Genomic DNA, 23,023 nt, shown 5'->3' with positions numbered 1-23,023 from the left:
CGGTATTGTATTCCAATATCCAGTGAACTCAGTAATTAGATAATCAAGGTAGCGATTATCAGTTTCACAAAGAGAATCAAAATGGTTTTTCTGATGAAAACAAATTACAATTCTTTTTGTATTATACTAGCTGAGTGTTATGAAATTTTCAGTAAATATGAATTGAGAGACAGATCATGCTTATACAAGTGGGACTGATACATGCAATTTAAAATGCCAATCCTTACTACAGCACAGACAATTTGATGTGTATTTTTAGTGCTGCAATAAAAAAGAAGACATAGGAATCAAAAATGAAAGACAGAAAAAGTAGCGAACTATAGTGTAGAAAGCCATTGCTGAAATGGGGGAAATTAAATGGATGCATACTAAAATAGAATGTAATAATAATACTTCATGAATATTAGAATGGAAGATGATAAACCATGAACAAATTATCAAAGTGGAAACAGCAGCTGCATTAAGCTGGTAGAGAAAATATATTCACAGAAGTAAAATCTCTCAGTTAGTTGAAGTATTCATTTTAGCTTCTCCATTTTATAGGATTTTATAAAATGACTTCTGTATTGAAAATATTTTTCTCTTTTATTAAAATTTTGAGTTGATTGTAAATGTAATAGATATGTAATGAACTATCTGACTCAAAGCAGAAACTATCATTGGATTTAGTAAAATACCTTGATTGTAGCATTTTATATGTGGCTCTTTCACAATTCTTTCCTCCTTCCAGAAGTCTCAGTATTTTACAATTGCCCATATTTTTCATTTGATCTCTCTTTCAATGGTTCCTTTAAAAGCAAAATGGATTTACATCTTTGCAGTTTTTTTGGCTTGGACTGCCATCAGACATGCAGCTGGGATAGACTCTGACACTGCTGACCCAAAAAATGAATTGAATGATTTTTTTTATTTCAAAGTATCAGTTTTTTACGGAAGATAATATAAGAGTTGCATTAGCTTTAGTCCACTTTAACTAGATTCAGATTTTAAAGAATGTCACACAAGAACTTTAGTTAACAAATACTCCACTGTTCAGCTATTCTTGGACAAATTCAACTTCACGCTTTATTATAAACCAAGTGTATGACAAAATATGATCATTTTACACATTGATTAATTGAAAAATATCCAAATAGTAAAACATCCAACAGCACACATTTGGTGTTCCTATTATTGGAAAAAAAGAACACTGTTTAATCCTTGACCACATCTCAGCTCCGCTGTCAAGCTTGTTCTTTGAGGAAAATAAAAACAGCAGGACATTAGCTTCTTTTAGGAGTACAGAAGAATTGCATTAGTTTAAAGAAACAAGTGCCACTGAATATAGAGAATCCCACAATTCATTAGTAAGCCAGTTTGCAAGCCTGTATTATATTTAATTTATTAATTTACTTTTTCAAAATGTATTCCAATGGTGTGAGGAGCAGGGAAATTATGGCAGCATTAGGTACAATACAGAAATCAATCCTGGATGGGTGCCATTACATTACATGCCGTGTTCATTGACACCCCTACAGGTACTAAATTTGCCATTCTAGTGTAAAATCACATTTATTGTCACATCATAATTATAATTAATTATTTATATGGTGCTTTTGTTGGCACTCAAAGTACTTTGCATAAACAATGGGGAGCTTCATCAACCTTCACCAATGTGCAGCATCCACCTGGATGGTGTAATGATAGTCATTTTTGTTCCAGTATGCTTCCACACATTTGGCTATTAGGTGGTGAAATGGTGACAGAGACAGCCAGTGAGTTTCTGGGGATGCTTAGTAGATCAGAATGGACATGACAATGGTGGGCAATTCAGCAAAGACATCAGAATATACCTTACTCTTTTTGAAAGATGCCCAGGGATCCTTTATGACCCCAGACAGTCAGGACCTTGGTTTTACATCTCATCTGAAGGACCGCTTTCTCAGCATAGTGTCCCTGGGCCTCATGTATAAAGGATGCGTATGCTCAAAAATGTTGCGTACACCCATTTCCACGCTTACATCGCAATGTATAAAAACTAAACTTGGCGTACACAAGTTTTCAGCTTGGTTTTGCAAACTGGCAGCACCCAGCATCAAAGCAGTGCTACTGTTCTTGTGTGGTATCCCTTTTTTTTAGGTTCACATCCCTGATGCCGATTTCTCAAATGCATTGAAATTACCTGCATATTGTTTATTAGTTTAAGGCATCTGATTGTAATCAACCTGTAACAATACCTGTAACAAATGGTATAATGGAATTGCCAACCTATTCCAAATACCATAGTTGCTTTAACGTTGTTAATCTCGGTGCACCACTCAGAGTATTTTAACCTACTGTATCCGAGTGTGGAATCACAGCTATACAGCAGCTGATTGGAAAAAGGATTATCAGGATACAGCATCTAGCACATGCTGCCTTGGCCATGCGCACAGTCTATTTGAATTGCCTCAATACATTAAAACGCTTCAGGCAGCAGTGCTAATTTATATGCCACTATACCATGCCCACCAGCAGGCCAAAACTGTGCATGTTTTACCATCCTATTACACACAAAACAGATACATGCTAAGGGAGTGGAATCGCTAGCATATAAATTATGGATAAAAACAAAAGGGGAGATGGTGAGATGTACACAAACACTCCAATATGGCATTACACCAATACCAAAAAAATCCCATTGGACTTTAATAACAGATAAGATAGCAGCCTGGCTATTGGACAACACATTACTTTTACACTGTCCCTCCATTGGGACAAATGTCCCAGTAGATTTTGCTTTCTGATCGGGCTACACAATGTAGTTGTGGGGATTAATGTTTTTGCTTTGCATCCTAATTTTGTTTCACACCCAAGATAGTGTTTCAAAGGTCCACCAAAAATAGGGTAGGCAATAATCATACGGGCTCATTGCTTAGTCATATCAACACATAGCTTTTTGTTGGGGTCTGGCCAGTTGGCACTCTACTCCTCGCTTTAACAACAAACCTTTGAAGAAACAAGCTTCAGTCACTGTTTAATTTAGGTCAGACAGTATCAACAGCTCAATGGAGACAATCTCAGCAATGCCTTCTACCAAACCAGAACAATTAATATGCAAATAAGGTATCCATAAATTATAATCAATTAACAGTTTTAAAATTCATAATAACTATGATTGCCATTTCTTACTTAATAACAATTTATACTTAAATATGTTCTGTGATAAAGAGAAAAACAAAACATTATTTAATAAGGAATTTCTTTATGAAGGTTTCTATCTGTACAAATACAACCCTTACCATAATGTACACCAAATCTGTAGCAGTTTAGATTTCCAACACATTTCAGAGAAAACTGTAGCATTAAGATCTGTCTTCTGAACAATTCTGGATAAGTCATAGTGCACTAGTATAATAGTTGTTTTTAGTTTTGGTAAAATCACTGGCGTTTCTATATCAAGAGTCGGAGGGTCTAGGCCGCACCAGATGTTGTGGAAAATACATTATAAGCTTTCCTCAGTAATTTAATATATTACAGTTTTTATAACAACACACAATGATGACTTCAGAAACATTTTTTCAAAGATCTATCACAGTCTCAATGTAAGGACTCACCTAGAAAAATATTTCTTCATGTATCGTAAGAAATTGTCTTTGTGCCTGGTGCTGCAAGCCTATTTCTAGTTGAGTGATTAGACCAATTTGAGCTTTCCAGTTTAGCGATGGGGCTTGAAGGTCATTGCCTTTTATTAAAAAGTGCCTTTTTGGTTTTTTTGTTTTTTTCTTTTAATTGTGCTTTTGCACTTCCAAGTCTAGATTTTCCTACTTAAGGCAATCTAGAATGTGTCATTCCCAAAATATTAGACTACATCTTGATTTTCTCCCATTGCTGATGAGGATTGTGCTAGATTTGAAAAAGACACCAATGAAGCTTGCATGTGCTCCTTCTGCTTTATGGAAAATAAGTGTAAAGTATGATGCTCCCGCTTCAAAGAAGCACAGAATTCTAGTGCAGAAAGAACATGTATGTATGTATGTATGTATATGTAAAATTATTCTTTAAATAGTTTGCTGGCCTCATCTGCACAGAAATTAATGATATTGCCAGATGTACACCATGCAGTTATAGTTATGCAGTGTATGTATTCTGTGTATTCTTGCCATTTAGATTAGTTTAGTTTATAGCCAATATATTTTCCTGACCAGTGGGTTATTGTGTCCCTTTATTTAACATTTAAAGCAATAATGCCCATTTACAATTTTGGGCCTCATTCTACCGTGGGTCTACATTTAGGATTGACTTCTTATTCAGTGCTTTAGTACATTTTTGTGCTTGATGAGCCAGAATAATCATGATAGTATTTGTAACAAAAAGCAGCTTTTCTTAACAATGCTGGTCACGAATACAATGTGGCATGACTTGTGTTTTTAGAATGTATGAAACAATTTGTTTCTTTAAGATATAGATATCTTAATTACACATTTTATAGTACCAAAATAAGATTTCTTTGTTCAGCCAATAATGGAGCACACACTGGATGAGATCTCTTAAAGTCCATCTATTTAATCTAAATAAAGTCAATGCCAAATACATATTCTTGCAAATATAGTTGAGTTGGCCACAGTTCAATTGATTGAACTTTGTAAAGGCTTTCCATCTGTTATTCGCTCGGAAATTGTGGCTGTAGTAGTAAAAAAATCAAACAGAACAATGAAAATGTCCAAAACATTTGTCTTTGCATGTGTATTACATACTCAAGTGGTTTATACAAAATACACAAGTTTGAAGGAGTGTAATTTTGTAAACAGAAATTACTGTATCATGGCAGAAATGCAATCATTAACCATCTCTTATGGTGAATGTTTTTGATATAGTACAGGAAACATTCACACAGAGCATCCTCAGAAAAGAAAGAATCACTATTCCAAAAGCCTGAGATATTTACATCCTTCTACATACTTCTCACCAACAGTTTGTCTTTACAAAAACTACCATACCAAGAATAACAGCCTTTCAGTTCCTGCCCCAGAAGGAAAGCAATCATGAACTGCCAAAACCATCAACCAACAATTATGTGGATTTGAAAACATTGTTCTTGGTTTCTGAAAAAATTGGTACATGTTTGTGTTATACAGTATATATAGTAGATATATACTGTATATTATATGCAATGGGCTGATGCCCTGTGCCTGATGATTGTTGGGAGAGGTGCTAGCTCTCCTGCAACCCTACATTGGATAAGCTGATTAGGCAGATGGATGAATAAATGGATACATACAGTAGTAGACAAACACAATTAGCTGTCATGTGTTGCATATACAAGAGAGAGATTTAGGAAATTCATAATGTGCATTTCACAAATGGTAATTTGGGAGCTGATAAAAAAAAAAACGAGATCATGGTTTTATAGACTGGGAACAAAATGCACCTGGATTGCCCAATGCTTGGGATGAAATGCCATTTGAATGCATAGATTTTCAAACCAAGAAATTTAGTGGGGCCAGACATTTTCAGTGGCCTGTAAGCAGCAGACAAATTTTAAACCAACAGAAATCAATGTATTGAAAAACAAGTAATATTTATTCATTGTTTCCCTTTTAAATTTGGTCACATCTGACACAAGCACATTAAAAAGTGCATAAAAACAGAGGTAATATCAATACTTTTTTACCACTTTTGAAATAAAAAAATAAACATTTTGCTCACAAATGACCCAGGCACATCTCTAAGTGCATAAAATCAAAAAAGTACAGAATTAGCAATGATATTTGTTTCCCTTTTGAAATAACACAAGTATTTTGCTCATGTATGACCCAAACATATCACAAAATGCATTTAACATAATAAAAAGGAACTAAAGCTATCAGTTCATAAACCCATAAGAAGTGATAACAGTAACTAACACACATGAATACATCTACTGCACACTGAGGGAACACAGATTTGTTTTAAATCACCTCAAGTGTAATTAGGCATGGCTTTGTTGCACATCCCACATTATGCTGATACTGTTTGGGCTATGGGAAGTGGAGTTTTGGAGGAAAGCGCTTTATGATCCCTAAGGAGAGCTGAGTGACATGATCATGGTGAGAGGGGAGAGAATGGTAAAAGAGTGGGAAGAGGCAGAAAAGCGGAAGACTACTTTTCTTTTTTTTTGGTTTTGGAGGTGTCCCCGTGGCCCAGACAAGGAGTGTTATGGCACACCAAATAAAAAGCCAGTTGGCATTTTGGAGATTACCCCAGAGAAGCGGCTCCTATGTGTCATATTCAACAGGTCATCATTGAATTATACACTACTACTACCACTTCTAGACCAACAACAACACACTGCATTGTGTGTTGAATGTTGCATTCATGGTCTGTACTACTGTAGGAAGTTATGTAGGAATTTTTGAAGCCTGTATTTTTTCCAAGAAAGTCTAGCTGGGACCACCGGCTGGGCCACTCAGAGGTTGCTTTCTGGGCCACATGTGGTCTACAGGCTGCCTTTTGAATAGGCCGGTCCAAAACCAATTCCTTTTCAAGCAAAGAGTTCTAAAAAAATGACTAGTTAAGATTTGGATATCTTTGCTAGCCTGCAGAGACAAAAAAAGAGGAAGCTTTCATATGTAAAGCATGGAGCTCAAACTTGTTACTGAGGTGAATGTCATGGCCGTAGTTAGAATTGGAGGATGTGGAAAGGACTAAGCTGGGAATTGTGCACAGCACCAGAAAGCTGGAGAAGATAAAGTGGGACAACTATTGACATGAGATTTGAGCTACAGTACATTAGGGTTTTGGAGAAAAATGTAATTGCAGCTGCAGCATGAATATTTTTCAAAAAGCAATATAGTTAGAAAATATAGTTGTTCAAGGAGCAAATTATACTTTATAGGTAAGCTTTAGAACTCAAGACATTGTCCTTTAACATTTGGCAAACTTCAACCAAAGGAGAGGTTTCAAAGTAAGAGACAGATAAATGGATTAGCCTTGACTGTAAGAAGTAAAGTGTACTGAGAGTATGGCTGTAAAAGGTACTTATGTATGGGTTTTTATATGTTCAGGGAAACAATTGTAAGTGGACTTCCACCACCTATTATAGATATGTTTTTAGAGAAAAAACTGGGAGTGATGATTTTAAATTCTAATTTGAACTAGGGTGCTCATGTTTCTTTACATAGTTAATCTTTAGAATTTAAGTTGAAATCATGAGATTAGTTAACACCCTATAGAGAGAGTATTTGCTCTGTTATTAGAGAAAGATTAGAAGCTCTGGGAATATGGGATACAGTTTGTGAATTTGATGATTTAAATCTATTATGTGAACTGGTGGTATCAGTATATTCTCCTCCTCAATATAATTCTGTATATTTGTCTGATGTCTTAAATAGTATGCAGTAGTGCATATTAAAATAATGTTAGTGCAGTCAATATAATCTGTATTATCAGTGAGTGGCATCTGTGAAGTCATTCTTTAAAAGTTTGTCATTATGACCCTTTGATTTTTAGTGATATTGAGAAAAACAGAGAGTGCCACTGATAAGCTGATAGTAGGGACATTGGAACCAAAAAATGCCTTCTTAAAATGTAATGTTTTTTGGTGGCTAAAGTAATTGCTTAAAATTTAGATGTAATTCCAGAGAAGGTAATTGGCAGAAATTGATCTAAGATCATACTAGGAGATGAACATAGTCTAAGTAGACAAAAGGTAGAGAGCAAATTAATCTAAATGCTAATCAAAAATTGAAGTAGAAAATATCATGCAATGGTTCAAACATGAAAATCACTCACTGAGTTATCTGAAATTTGTTATAGCACATATTCACAATTTAAGATACAGCATGGACTTTGCAGTCAACGTTTACAAAGTAAATGCCTTATAACATGGCTTCTAAGAATACACCCCCAGCAACTCACCATCACATCCTAGTAACATGGTCTCAAAAATGCGGTGCCCACTAAAAGTACAAAATATTACCATATAAAATATTGAACCATTCTTAGAATGATTAAATAAAGAAAACAATCATTTTTAGATTTTCTGTATTTAAAAATTTCAGGAACCCCACACTAGAATCTACAAGAATTTTTAACAACGTTATAAAAAATTCTTGAACATATGATACTGGATCATAACACAGGACTGGCATGTTATTAAAATGACCATATGACCATTAGTACTTATAAAGGGGAAAAGGTAGTGACCCATCTCAAATAATGTTTTTTCTTGTAAATTCATTGGGTGGGTGGGGAAGAGAGACAACTGAATTTGGAACAAGGTTACTTGTACATCTCAAATATTTACTCCATGAAATTAAAAATGGGCAAAGATGCATTTATTTTACCATTAGACTTAGACATGGATATTGTAATAAATTGACTCCAGACAGTCACAAAGGTTTGGGGCAGGCACCCGTATAATATGATCCTGGCTGCAAAAAGGTTTGAAAAATTGAGTTGTTTACAAGGCAGAGTCCAAAACAGAACTGATTAAGTGGATGTAAGATGGCAGTTTATGGGCTGGAACAGGAAATGAGGTCTTCCATGCCGGAAGTGACGTCATCAGTGGCACCAGAACCGGACGTGATGTCTTTAGGGCCTGAAGTGACGTCATCAGTGGCGCCGGGACCAGATGTGACGTCATCTGTAGCCAGAACCTGATGGAATTTCCCAGGAATGGTCTGCAAGAGACTGAGAGAGAAAGTCCGCATACTCCACCACCCCTGGTCTGACGTAGTATTACCGTTAATTAAGCCTTTTAGTTGCCTCCTAATCACACATGTGTGACAATATGAACAAAGCAAAGGAATGATTTGGACATCCAAAAACCCTGGACTTTTCCTGTTGTTACAGTACAGAATAAGCATGAAATTATAGGCACCTAAGCAAAGAGACATCTATTGGATTCTTCTGATGTTTTTTCAAATTCTATTTAGCTACTGGTTATTTAGAAGATGAAACTGTAGTATGCTGTTTCAAAGGAGACAGCATTCACTACTAACAGTGAACTTTTTGAATTTAGTTTCCTACTATTTAGGCTCCAAACACAGTTAATCTTATTTAACTTAAAGTGGACAACTTGCATGATTTGCCTTGATGTTATTATAGATATGGCTAGACCAATTAAAAGGACATTCAGTATCTCAGGGCGGAACTGGTGGGATTAAATAAAGGACTCTAAAACATAAATCTGCTAAATTTTCCAAGTTGACCGCTGAAGAAGAGGCCACAGACCCAAAAATAGCAGATCCAGTGTGGCCATAAAACATACCCAATTCTTTAGCTCAAGTATATAGTTTTAAGAGACCTTTCACTTTTAACAGTAAATGTTTTCCTGGATTTGGGGCAGTTGGAGGATTCTCCAGTTGAACATAGTGTTGAATGTAAATTTGCTTTGAATTTATCAAAAGCAAGTAACATTCCATACAAACAAGTCAAACTTAACAAAACTAAATTCAATTCAACCTCTACCCATGAGAAAGAGAGGTAGGCTAACAGACAGAAAAAAACATTAAGAGTAGAAAAGAGGGAAGAGAATCCTTTTCCCCAATATAACAGGATATTGTAAAATGTTATTGATTAGTTCCTGCCAGGTTTTAAAAATGTTTTGAACAGGTCCTCTAAGTGAAAATTTGATTTTTTACAATTTCAAATAGTATATAACATCAGTTACCCACTAACTTAAAAGAGGTAGGCTAGGATTCTTCCAGCTGAGCATAAAAAGTCTATGTGCTAAAAGTGAAGTAAAGGCAACTACAGTTTGTTTGTCCTTGTCCACTTTAAGCCCATCTGGGAATCCACCAAATACAGCTGTTAATGGATAATGAGCAATTGTGACACCAAGACTGTCTGATAGGCATTTAAAGATTTTGCTCCAGAATGTTAATTTGGTGTCCAAAACATGTGGCCCAATGAAGCTGGAGCTCAATTGCAATGTTCACAGGCTGGATCTTGCCCTGGAAACATTTTGGACAATTTTAAATGAGATAGATGTACTTGATTTTAAAAAGATTTTAAGTTGAATAATTGTATGCTTTGCGCATATGGAGCTAGAATGAATTCTGTGTATGGCTGCCTTCCATTCCTTTTCTGAAATGTTGAGTAAGAGATCCTTTTCCCACTATACTTTGGGATCTTTAAAAGGAAGGGACTTTAAAATGTTGTTGCATATTATTGAAATGCTGTCCGAGTCCTCAAGACTGATCAATACTTCTTTGGGAATAGAAGTAGGTGGAAGGTGAGAGAAATTGGGCAGATTTTATTACAAAGATTCTAACTTAGAAATAGTAGAAAAACTGCGTGGATGGGAAGCTAAAATTGGAGTGTAATTGTTTGTACGATGCAAAAATGTTACCTATGTATAAATCTCTAAGTGATTTAATCCCGTATGTCTTCCAAACGTTAAAAACTATGTAAGTTTGAGGGGGTTGAAAAAGCTGGTTATCATGCAGAGGTGCCACAGATAAAAGCTTCTCTATCTTGAAGTACTTCCTAAATTGGTTCCATATTCTGAGTGAATGAAGCACAATTGGGTTGTTAGTAATAATAATAATAATAATAATAATAATAATAATAATAATACAGTACATTTTATTTGAAGCACCTTTCAAAAAACTCAAGGTCACTGTACAATCAGATAAAAATTAAACATTCAATAACTTAAAAATTTAAAATCCAAATAAAACAACATCAGTAACAATTACAGTGAATAAGCAATTTTGAACAGATGAGTTTTAAGATTAACCTGAAATTGGTGAAGGGTAGTCATATTCCTAAGGTAAGCAGGTAATGAGTTCCATAAGGAGGGTGCTGATCTGCTAAATGCTCGGTATCCCATCGTGACAAGACGTGCTGGTGGATTATTTAAATTGATGGAAAAAGAGGATGTGAGCATGCAAGAGGGTTTAGTGACTTGTAGAAGCTGTGAGAGATATGTAGGGGCAAGATTATGAAAAGCCTTATATGTAAGGACTAAAATTTTATAGTTGACCCTAAAGTTTATTGGCAGCCAATGAAGCTGCTGAATAACAGGTGTAATGTGATCAGAATAGGGTGTTTTAGTAATTATACGAGCAGCCGAATTCTGAACAAGTTGAAGTTTATGTAGTAACTTTTGGGGCAGACCAAAGAGAAGTGAGTTGCAATAGTCCAGGCGGGAGGTGACCAAACTGTTGACTAAAATAGCAGTAGAGTGATTTGACAAAGATGGACGCAGGCGATTAATGTTACGCAGGTGGAAGTAAGCTGCTCGGGTAACAGAACTAATGTGAGACTGAAAAGACAACGTGCTATCCAGAATTACACCAAGGCTTTTTATCTGATCTGTACAGGTAACGGATGTGTTGTCTATTAATACTGAGATCTTTGATGCCTTCGCAATTGCAGATTTCGTGCCCATAAGAAGCACCTCAGTTTTATTAGAGTTCAACTGCAAGAAGTTAGAAGAAAACCAAGACTTGATCTCAGCAAGGCAATCAGTAAGTGAGGATGGTGGAAGCGATGCAGATGGTGTAATTGAGATATATAACTGGGTATCATCTGCGTAACAATGAAAGTTTATCTTCCATTTACGAAAAATGACACCCAAAGGAAGCAGATAAATGATAAACAGCAAGGGGCCAAGGACAGAACATTGAGAAACCCCAGATACTACGGGAGTGGGAGTAGAGGTACATGTGTCCAGCTGAATGAATTGAGTTCTGTCTGTAAGATATGACTTAAACCAAGTTAACGAAATGTGAGAAATACCTAGTGCAGATAACCTTTTTAGTAAGGTGGAATGACAGACAGTGTCGAATGCAGCACTGAGGTCAAGAAGAACAAGGGTTGTGATTAGGCCTGAGTCTGCAGCCACTAAAAGATCATTAGTGATCTTAATTAGTGCTGTCTCAGTGCTGTGAAAACGTCGAAAGCCTGACTGGAATGGTTCGTATAAACTGTTAGCAGATAAATGCTGATGTAGTTGGGAAGCCACGTTTTTTTCAAGAACCTTGTGAAAAATTCCGGTGGAAAGTGAGGAGTGAATAATTGAAACAACAAGAGGAGCTAGCGAGGAAAGGCAGGCTTTAACCAGAACAGTGGGAATTGGATCCAGGTGACAGGTCGAAGGCTTAGAGTTATTGATGAGATCCATGATTTCTGAGGTGATGGGAAGCTCAAACATAGAAAATGAATGAGTAGGATGAGGAAAAGCATCAATAGTGGAGTCAATAGCAGCAGAGAGCCTAAATTATAATGTATTGCCTGGATTTTATCATTAAAGAATGTCATTAAGGTGTTACAGAATTCATTAGAAAGGCAGTGCAAGGAAAGAGAGTCTGGAGGACTTGTTAGCGATCTGAGCAGGGAAAAAAGTGTTCCTGAGTTCCCCTTGTTGGAAGAAATTAGGGCAGTAAAATGGGCAGCTTTAGCATGCCGTATTTTGTCCCTATAGTGATGCATATGGCTGAAATACATCTCTTTATGAACATTAAGACCTGTCTTCTTGTACAGCAGTTCTAACTGCCGACTTTTATATTTTAAAATGCGCAAAGTTGGTGTACACCATGGGGCAGTATGTGTAAATAAAACTGATCGGGTTTTGAAAGGGGCTACCGAATTCAAAATGTCAAGAAGTCCTTCGTTATAAAAGTTAACTAAATCTGACGGAGAAATAGTTTGTAATGATTCCTCAAATGCATCAATACCTAACTGAAAATTGTCCATGTTCATATTTTTAAGATTCCTAAAAGTTATTACACGTTGAGGTTTGATGGTGTAGATAGTAAGAGTCATATTAAATGTAAGAAGAAAATGATCTGAAGAGGGAAATTCTTCCGCAGTACAATCATTCGGAGTAAGTCCAGTACAGCAAATCAAATCCAAAACATGTCCTTTAAAATGTGTCGGGGTTTCCATAAACTGCTGAAAGTCAAAGTTATCAAGGCAAGAAATAAAATCTCTGTTCGCCAAGGACTTACTGTTATCCAAATGAATGTTAAAATCACCCATTATTATTATGTTTGAAGATAACGAGGACAAATAAGCTAAAAAAGCAGAAAAGTCATTCAGAAACTCTTTGTTGAATTTAGGGGAATGATAAATAGTTGCAACAATAGTGGGAATAGAGCCAGATAGTTGACAAACAAGACACTCAAATGAACCATAGGAAGAAACTGTCAGCGGCGTAACTCGCATTGTCTCGCGGTAGAGTATCACGAGACTTCCTCCATGACCAGAGTGACGAGGTTGCGCCATGTAAACAAACCAAGGAGGTGTTGCTTCGTTGAGCAAAGTAAAGTAAAGTTGCTGCCACGTCTCATTTAGAGAAAAAATGTCGATGTTACGTTCCATTAGAAGATCCTGAATGAGATGAGTCTTTCCTGTAAGGGAACAGATGTTAAGATGAGCAAAGTTGATGGTATCCTCGCTGAGATGAGCAGGAGCGCTAGCCACCGTAGCTAGGCTGGCTAACACACTTGAATCTGAGGCTCTGCCAGATGGCCTCAGCGGTGGACGAGAAGTGGACCAGTAAGAGGTTATTGGAGCTCAAGTATCCCGTTGAAAATTCCGGCGGGAGCCTCTGTGGATATATCTCCGTCGTGGCTGAAAAAAGATGTCCGGGAAGGTTAACAGGACGTCTATAGGAGATCTAGTCAACCTTGGTCGGAGTCGAAGAAGATCCACCGCCGAATATTGATACAGGCCCAAAACCGGCTGAATCATTGTCGGCAGGAGGCAAAGGGCTAGCACAAGACAGGTAAGAGCCTTGCATATCCAGTTTCCTTGCACTGATCCTGCCATTGTTAGAAGTTGTTAACCGCACCCAGCAATCCGATAAGATTTTAAATTGAGTTCAATTTGGTCAAAAAGTTTAAAGCTTACTTGAAGAGTTCACAGAAAGTCCACAAAAGTTGTTATGAATTGTTCAAAAAATGCTTAAAAGAAGTTAATTAAAATGTATTTAAGAATTTAAACTCTAAAAAAGTGGGGGGAGGGGGGAAGCAGCGGCGAGCAGTCACGCCAGCGTTCACCACCACCATCCTGGACACTGACATATTGACAATGACTTGTATTTAATTGGGCACAAAGCATGGAATATAAAGAAATACTGCTTGTTTTTTTTTCCATTGCGAACCAAGCCTGTGTGTCTTCATTTATGTGTGTCAATGTCCAGGGGTCTCGTACATAACGCTGTGAATAGAACTCAAAGTAAAACCTGGTGTACGGATAAAAGTGGAAATGCACAAAACCGTGTATAAGCCAACTTTCACAAACTTTACCACCATAAATCCCAGTAAGCGTGAAAAGTAACACACGTGCTTGCCATCCAACCCTGACTCCTCCCAGAATTTTGCAAAGTTTAATATGCAAATCAATATAAATATCATATTCCCTGTTTAGTGTTTGGATAAAAGACAATGACAAAAGCATGTGAAAAAGAGAATTTCAGCAATTGCAAAGTGGAGGCAACGAAAAGCATACTATTTGTTGGCTTAAACAGTGGTATAAACAACAAAAGGAAGTTGATCAAGTGATACAGAGTGGCGGAGAAACTCGGAAGTTCAAGTTCAGAAAGTCGCACAGTGCCTGAAATAAAAAAGAAGTGTTCAGATATCAAAGTCAACGTGAAAAGGTGAGTCATAGCCCACTGTCTGAGTGCCATAAAGAAGCGTATTAGGGTACAGAAAAAAGAAAAAAATATAGGGACACAGTGGAAAAAAGGATGAAATGTCCACTTTAATCTCGTAGTTTATGTTATCATTAAAGTACAACATCATAAACTTAATCTTAAAATCAATGTTAAATTTACTAACAGTTTCACAGATCTGATCGCAACTAAAGTAGCATGTTAAATGCAGCGTATTGTATGTGTTCTTGAAAGTGCTCTGTCTGTGAATCACTACGTGCTTCTTAAACTTGCTTTCAATTACACCGAGCATGGTAGTGCAGTGGTAGCGATGAGCTGGCGCCCTGTCCAGAGATTGTTCCTACCTCCCACAAGATGCTTCCTGGGACGTGTGCGACCCTTGATGAAATAATTTAATGCAGCAGTACTGTCTCTTTCAAGCGTACCAACCCCCAATTCCTGTCCTTCCTTTTCTTTCTCCATGTAACCAATCGCCAGACAATAAGCTCTGTAATAAATGTTAAACCATCTGTATGCTTAGAATGCCAATTCTTCAAAACGTTTAAGGAACATTGAAATATCTTCATAGTACATGTTTAATTATTCCATCCATCTATCCAATTAAGGGTCATGCCAGTCCCAGCAAACATGCAGTATGAGGCAGGACCAATCCCTGGACGGGGCGCTGTGCCACCATGCCCACATGTTTAATTATTAACAGTATATATTATTTAAATGAAGTTAAAAAATGTATCTGTATAATGTAATATGCATACTTTCATCTTAAAAATGATATCAAGAGCTCCAAGAAGATAGCTCTTGGAAATCTAAATCGACTTAGAATCCAGTCATCATCATCTGTTAATATGCATTGTAATAATAATAATAATAGTAATAATGATAATAGTAATATAATAATAATAATAATACGATAAAAACGGTGAAAATATACAATATGAAAACATAAGTACAATATACATGTACATATAGTGCAGATAGTTGTGCAATATTACAACTGTAGTGCAAGTTTACAGTGAGGTAACTGTAATTCTAAGTACAAACAGTTCGACTAGAGCACTTGATGGACTGATTGAGTGCGTTTCTATCTCTTGGGATGAAACTGTTTGTGAACCTCGAGGTTCGTGCAGGAAAGGCTCTGAAGCATTTTCCGAATGGGTGAAGTTCAAATAGAATATACGCATAGCTGAGGCATTGTGTGCTATAAATGTTCTCCAGGGCAGATACTGTATCCCGATAATCCACTGCGATCTCGACACAGCCCGCCGTCGAGCTTTCCAATCAGCTACTATATGGCTGTGATTCCACACTCTGATACAGTGGGTTAAAATACTCTGAGTGATGTACTGAGAGTAACAGCACTAAAGCAGCTTTGGTATTTGGAATAGTTTGGTCATTCTGTGGACCAATATATTGTTACAGGTTGATTACAATCAGATGCCTTCAATTTATAAATTATATGAGGTTAATTTAAGTGTATTTAATAGAATTAACCTGTAACAATATAATGGTCCACAGACTGGTCAAACTATGCTAAATACCATAGCAGCTTTAACGTTGTTACTCTCACAGCACCATTTTCTTCTTCTTCTTTCAGCTGTTCCTGTTAGGGGTTGCCAAAGTGGATCATCTTTTTACATATTACTCTCCCTGCACCACTCGGAGTATTTATATCACTGTATCTAAGTGGGAAATCACAGCTCTACAGCAGCTGACTGGAAAGAGAATTACCAGTATACAGCATCTAGCACATGCTGCCTCAGCCATGCTGTCTATTGAACTGCTCTCATACGGCAAACGCTTCAGAGCCTTTCCTCACGGTTCAGAAACAGTTTCATCATCAAATATAAACGCACTCAATCTGTCCATCAATTGGTCCTTGTAGAATGCTTTGTACTTATTAAGTACAATTACCTCACTGTAAACTTGGGATACAATTATAATATTGCACAACCTGTGCCACTTTATAAAGCGTGTATTTGCATATGATGACAATATTATTTTTAAGATGAAATGCAGCAAAATATGTTTATTATATTATAAAAATAAAACTTTAGCTTCATTTAAATAATGTATATTGTTAATAATTAAACATGTGAGGACATTGTGCAGCAGTGCTAGCGAGGAGCTGGTGCTCCGTTCATGGATTGTTCCTGCCTCGCGCTGGGGCTGTCGCGACAAGGGAAGGATAGATGGATAGAATAATTAAACATGTACTACGAAGATATTTCAATGTTCCTTAAAAGTTTTGAAGAATCTGCATTCTAACCTTACAGATGGCTTAACGTCTATTACAGAGCTGATTGTGTGGCAATTGGATACTTGGAGAAAGAAAAGGAAGGACAGTAATTGGAGGTTAGTACGCTTGAACGAGACAGTACTGCTGCAATAAATTATTTCATCGAAGATCACGCAGCAAGCATCTTGCGTGAGGCATGAACAATCACTGCGCCACCGTGTTCCCATGTTTAATTACATGCTTTAACTCCTATCATCATGAAAATGATATCAAGTATACATCTCAGTATTTTAATTATTCAGAGATCTGTAATATCACAAATGTAATGGATTTTGTGTCCTGTCGGAGGAAGAGAAAGCCGGTTTAAGAAGCACATAGTGATGCACATGTACATATAGGGCACATAAAAGATCAAATACAAAACAAAGCATTTAACGTGCTACTTTAGTTACACTAGGATTTGAGAAACTAGTAAATGAAACAATTTTAAGAAGTTTATGATGTTCTACTTTAATGACAAAATAAACTACGTGATTAAGGTGGAAATTTCGAGATTAAAGATGACATTTCATGCTTTTTCCCACTGTGTGCCTATTTTTTTTCTCTGTATCCTAATAAGCTTACATATGACACTCAGACAGTGGGCTACGACTCCCATTTTCATGCTGACTTTGATATCTGACAACTTCTTTTTTATTTCGAGGACTGTGCAACTTTGTGAACTTGAGCTTTCGAGTTTCTCCAACACTCTATGTCACTCAATCAACTTCCTTTTGTTGTTTATACCACTGTTTAAACAAACAAATAGTAAGTTTTTCCTTGCCTCCACTTGGTATTCGCTGAAATTCTTCTAATTTCCCCCGTGCTTTTGCCATTACCTTTTCACAGAATGCTGAGTTTAAGGACTATTTATATTGATTTGCATATCCAAAGAGGCGTAATTCTGAGAGGAGACAGGGCGGGATAGCAGGCGCGTGCATGTGCGTTACTTTTCACGCTGACAGAGATTTATGTTGCGGAAGAACGTGGAAGTTGGCGTTCGCACAGATTTATGCATCTAGATTTTTTTGTGCATAAGCACATTTCTGCTTTTGTCCGTACGCCATGTTATAGTGTGAATTCTACACACGGCGTTATGTATGAGGCCCCAGGTCTTTGTAGGGTTGTCCTTTGGATGTGTTGGGTTCCAAATAAATGAGGCTATGATTGAATCTAATTTCTTTAAAAGGATTTGTTAATGTATATGGGGATGCTTTGAAATAGAAAAAGAAGCTTAGGAAGGATATTCCTCTTGACAGTGTTAATTCTCCCTGCTAAAATGAGATGGAGGGTAGACCATCTATGCAAGTCTTGCTTAAGTTTTTCCAAGCAGACAGCAAAATTTTGTTGAAAAAGAGCTTTATGTTTACTTGTGATGTTTACCCCTAGGTACAGTATTTACTGTAAACTGATCTGCAGTGATAAAAGGGAAGGTGCCCAATCTAATATTGTGTGCAAGATAATTCACCAGAATAAGCACACTTTTATTGAAATTAATTTTGAGTCCAGATATCTTTTGAAATTCTGTTAGTACTGTTAGGACTGCAGGTACAGTATTTTGTGGATCTGATATATATATATAGTACCATATCATCTACATATATTGCTATTTTCTGTTCAAATCCTTCTGTGATAATCCCCTTTATCTCAGAAGCATTTTGAAAGTGAACTGCCAATGGCATTTGGAAAAAGCAGTGGTCTCAGGGGGCACACTTGTCTAGTACCATGTTCTAGTTTAAAGTAGTTTGAAACAATGTTGTTAACACAAACTAAAGCTTCTGGGCTATTATACAAGTAGTCTGATCCATGCACATATGATCTGGCCAAACCCAGATTTTTACAATGTAGTAAATAGGTAGTCCTATTCAACCATATCAAATGATTTTTCTGCATCCAATGATAATAAGATCTCCAGGGTGTTAGACTTTGTGGCTGAATATATTACATTAAACAGGCATCAAAGATTGGAAGCTAAATGTCTGACTTTAATAAATCTGGTTTGGTCTTGTGATATTACTGAAGGAATCACTTTCTCAGTCCTTCTGGCTAGAACTTTGGAGAGTATCCTAACATCATTCTTCAGAAGTGAGATTGGTCTGTATGATGCACATTGTAATAAGTCCTTATTATTCTAATGAAAGACGATAATTCTTGGAGAAAATTTTGAGGTAGAATTTTATTGTCTCTGGTTTCTATAAATGTTGCTAATAAAAGGGACTTAGTATAATTTTTTTTTAATAAAATTCGGCAGGGTAGCCATCAGGGCCTGCTGCTTTCCCACTCTGAAATGAGTTTATAGCATCTAGTAATTCTGACTGTGTGAGAGGTTTATCCAGTTCCTCTGTTCTGAGACTATCTAGCTGTGGTATCTGTAATGCATTGAAAAACATATTAGATTGTGTCTTGTCTTCTTTAAAATGAGTAGAATATAAGGACTTATGGTATTTTAGTCTCTAAATGTGTGCATTATATTTTTATGGTCAATGATTTTTGTCTTCATCTGTGTTGGGAATCACTGGTATTGCATTGTGAACTTACTGTTCGTGGATTTGTTGAGCTATGATCTTATTAGCCTACTCTTCATGTTCATAGTAATGGTGTCACAATTTAAAAATGAGTTGTTCCGTTTTATTTGTTGTCAAGATGTTGAGTTCTGAATGCAAAGCCTGCCTTTTCCTATAAAGTATCTCATTTGGGAACCTGGCGTATTCTTGATCTATTCTGGTAATTTAACTGATTAACTCTGATGCCTTCCTAGTTTCCAGTTTATTTTTAATGGAGAGATATGAAATAATCTGTCCTCTTAAACATGTCTGGAGCATAATGATTTGAACTCCATGATCAGAGGGGCGTGGTCAGAGATAACAATGGTGTCATATTTGCAAGATTTTATCGTGGGCGAAAAATTGTTATCTATAAACAAATAATCATTTCTTGAGGAACAGTAATGTACTGGTAAGAAGAAGGAATATGGTCTTGAGTTTGGATTTAGAAATCTCCAAGTATCTAATAAGTTATGATCAAACTGTGTAATTTTTTTTGTAGTGTTAGGTATTATAGCCCCTGTGGCAGAATATCTATCCAGGTCTGGATTTAAAACACAAAGTCTCCAACGATTATAATTTTAGAGTGTTCACATTAGAAATGGATGCAAATACGTTTTGGATGAAGTTTCTATCATCCACATTGGATGTGTAGATATTTATCAAAATCAGTTTACATTTAAATAACTTACCCTTGACAATAACATATCACCCTTCAGAATCAGATACTCAATCTGATACTACAAATGAAATTGTTTTATGTAAAATTCCCACACCTCTATTTTTCTTTGTATAGCTGGAGTAGAATATTTGGCCATTCTAATCTCTGTGCAACCAAAACTGCACATCTATCTCCTAGAGAATATGGCAATGTGTTTGTTCCAATTACTGCATATTATATACATAGGCAAAAACAGGTATTGTTGAGCATTTCTAGAGCAATTTATGTGTAGACCTTACATGTAATACATACCATCCAATTAGCCATATTGAACTTTCCAACGTCACTAATTCTCCAACTTCCCATGTAGGTAGAAGGCTGAAATTTGGCAGGCTTATTCCTTACAGCTTACTTACAAAAGTTAAGCAGGTTTCATTTCAAAATTCTACTCGTAAGGGTCATAACGGTCAACAACGTCTGCCATGTTGAACTTTCTTATTTATGGCCCCATCTTCACGAAATTTGGTAGCCGGCTTCCCTGCGCTAACTGAAACCAATGTACGTACTTATTTTGGTGGCATGACGCCACTGTTAGCCTTCATATTGAACTTTCCAATGTCACTAATTCTCCAACTTCCCGTGTAGGTAGAAGGCTGAAATTTGGCAAGCTTATTCCTTACAGCTTACTTAAAAAAGTTAAGCAGGTTTAATTTCGAAATTCTACTCGTAAGGGTCATAACGGTCAACAACGTCCATTATGTTGAACTTTCTTATTTATGGCCCCATCTTCATGAAATTTGGTAGCCGGCTTCCCTGTGCTAACTGAAACCAATGTACGTACTTATTTTGGTGGCATAGCGCCTCTGTTAGCCTCCATATTGAACTTTCCAATGTCACTAATTCTCCAACTTCCCGTGTAGGTAGAAGGCTGAAATTTGGCAGGCTCATTCCTTACAGCTTACTTCCAAAAGTTAAGCAGGTTTCATTTTGAAATTCTACGCGTAAGGGTCATAACGGTCGACAATGTCCGCCATGTTGAACTTTCTTATTTATGGCCCCATCTTCATGAAATTTGGTAGGTGGCTTCCCTGCACTAACCAAAACCGATGTATCTACTTATTTCAGTGGTATGATGCCACTGTCGGCTGCCATATTGAAGTTTACAATGTCACTAATTCTCCGACTTCCCGTGTAGGTAGAAGGCTGAAATTTGGCAGGCTCATTCCTTACAGCTTACTTACAAAAGTTAAGTAGGTTTCATTTCGAAATTCTACGCGTAACAGTCATAACGGTCGACAATGTCCGCCAAGTTGAGCTTTTCAACAGTCTTTGTTACTTATGGGCCCATCTTCAAGAAATTTGGTACACGGGTTCCCAACGCTAACTGAATCCTACTTACGTACATATATACGTCCATAGCCTGCAGCTCGGTCACTGTGTGAGGCGGCGTTGGGTCCCCCATTCTAACGCCTCCCACGTTGTTGGCTGCCTGCCTATATAAGACCGTCCATCGCTCCAGTCTCTACATTTCCTTCCTTGCTACGCCACGGGATTCACGTCTCCCTGGTGATAACTACAGCCTTTTTATTTAATCCACGGCTTCTCCGCTGTTTTATTGTTCATTTATTACGATTATAGTTATTGTGTAGGTATTTTAGACTTACTTTACATTGTTCAGGTACCCATTTCCTTTATCATTCCAACCGTATCCCCATTTAACGCGCACACGTACCGGTCCCGGGACATAACAGCATTTTAAAAACGTTACAGTAATGTGTGCATGCCCATCTGCCATGCATCTCGACATACTACCCATCAAATGAAACTTCAAAGTCTCGTCTTACCGATGATATAAACCATTTTGACACACAACAACCACAGCACTGACACTAAAGCCTTTTTTACAGAGAAGTACATACTTTTAAGAGTTGACTTTCCCTACCTTTGAAGACCCCCTGCAAGTCAAACATCAATATTTCCGAGCAGTATTGATCCCATTCTGTCCGTAAGGCTCCAGCGAATATAATCCAGTAAAACGATTAGGTCCAAAACACACGATATATCCTCAAAGGGACAAAAACTCCAGAAAACGTTTCATAACTTGAGACTAGCTACGTATTTTTTTTTCATTTCTATTGATCATATCAGATGTAATTTGTTTCTGTCGGCGATAACCATGCTACCGCATGTAACACGGAAGTGTTAGCTTCTGATCGACACCTAAGTTGGCCAATTACGACGGGTCTGGGGTTGACTGGCACCTCGTATAGCCAACGAGTGTCACAGACAGCTGAATGATGACGTACAACTCCAAACCCTGGTAGAATCTACCAGTTTGATTGGACACTGTGAGTGACACTCAAAACTTACAGCCAATGAGCAGCCGAGCATTTTGATATGTAACTTGCCATACTAACTTGTAAACAAACGATCAGAGCTGCGAAGGTGGCATTTGTGCCAGTCTGCAGAGTTGGTGCGTGGTTGTTTATTGTGATTTCGCCAAGTTTTTCGCATTTTAAATATGAATAAAAGTAGAAGTTTAAACGTAAATACACTCTCGATTAAATAATAGATGCATGTACGTGGCGTGAAAGTAATCAATCGGCCCAGGAGACCTCTAATGGCAGAGAGCGACATGTGCCACGCCTTGTGCTTTCTGCTTGCTAGTGATTGCTGCCATCAAGTGGCACATGGAAAACGCTGAGCTGTGTTGTAACAGTTTGTAAAAGAAATGTATATAGTTTGTGTGCATTTTATAAAAAAAGTAAAAATATAAATATATTTTTGGCCCATAAGACTTGTATTGACTATTTTTACATAGAAATGTGTATTTTTATTGTTTTTATTATTTTTATAACTAATAGAGTGACACTGTGTATAGATATAGATTCCTTTAGGTGTAAGCTTTCAGTAGAGCCCTCATTGATATATGTGGGTTGAAGCATTCAAAAGTTATTACACTTTTTCCATATGTT

This window comes from Polypterus senegalus, chromosome 3 (assembly GCF_016835505.1).
Source record: "Polypterus senegalus isolate Bchr_013 chromosome 3, ASM1683550v1, whole genome shotgun sequence".
Taxonomy (NCBI): Eukaryota; Metazoa; Chordata; class Cladistia; order Polypteriformes; family Polypteridae; genus Polypterus; species Polypterus senegalus.
The sequence above is the reverse complement of the archived record's forward strand: the minus strand, read 5'-3'. Positions refer to the sequence as shown.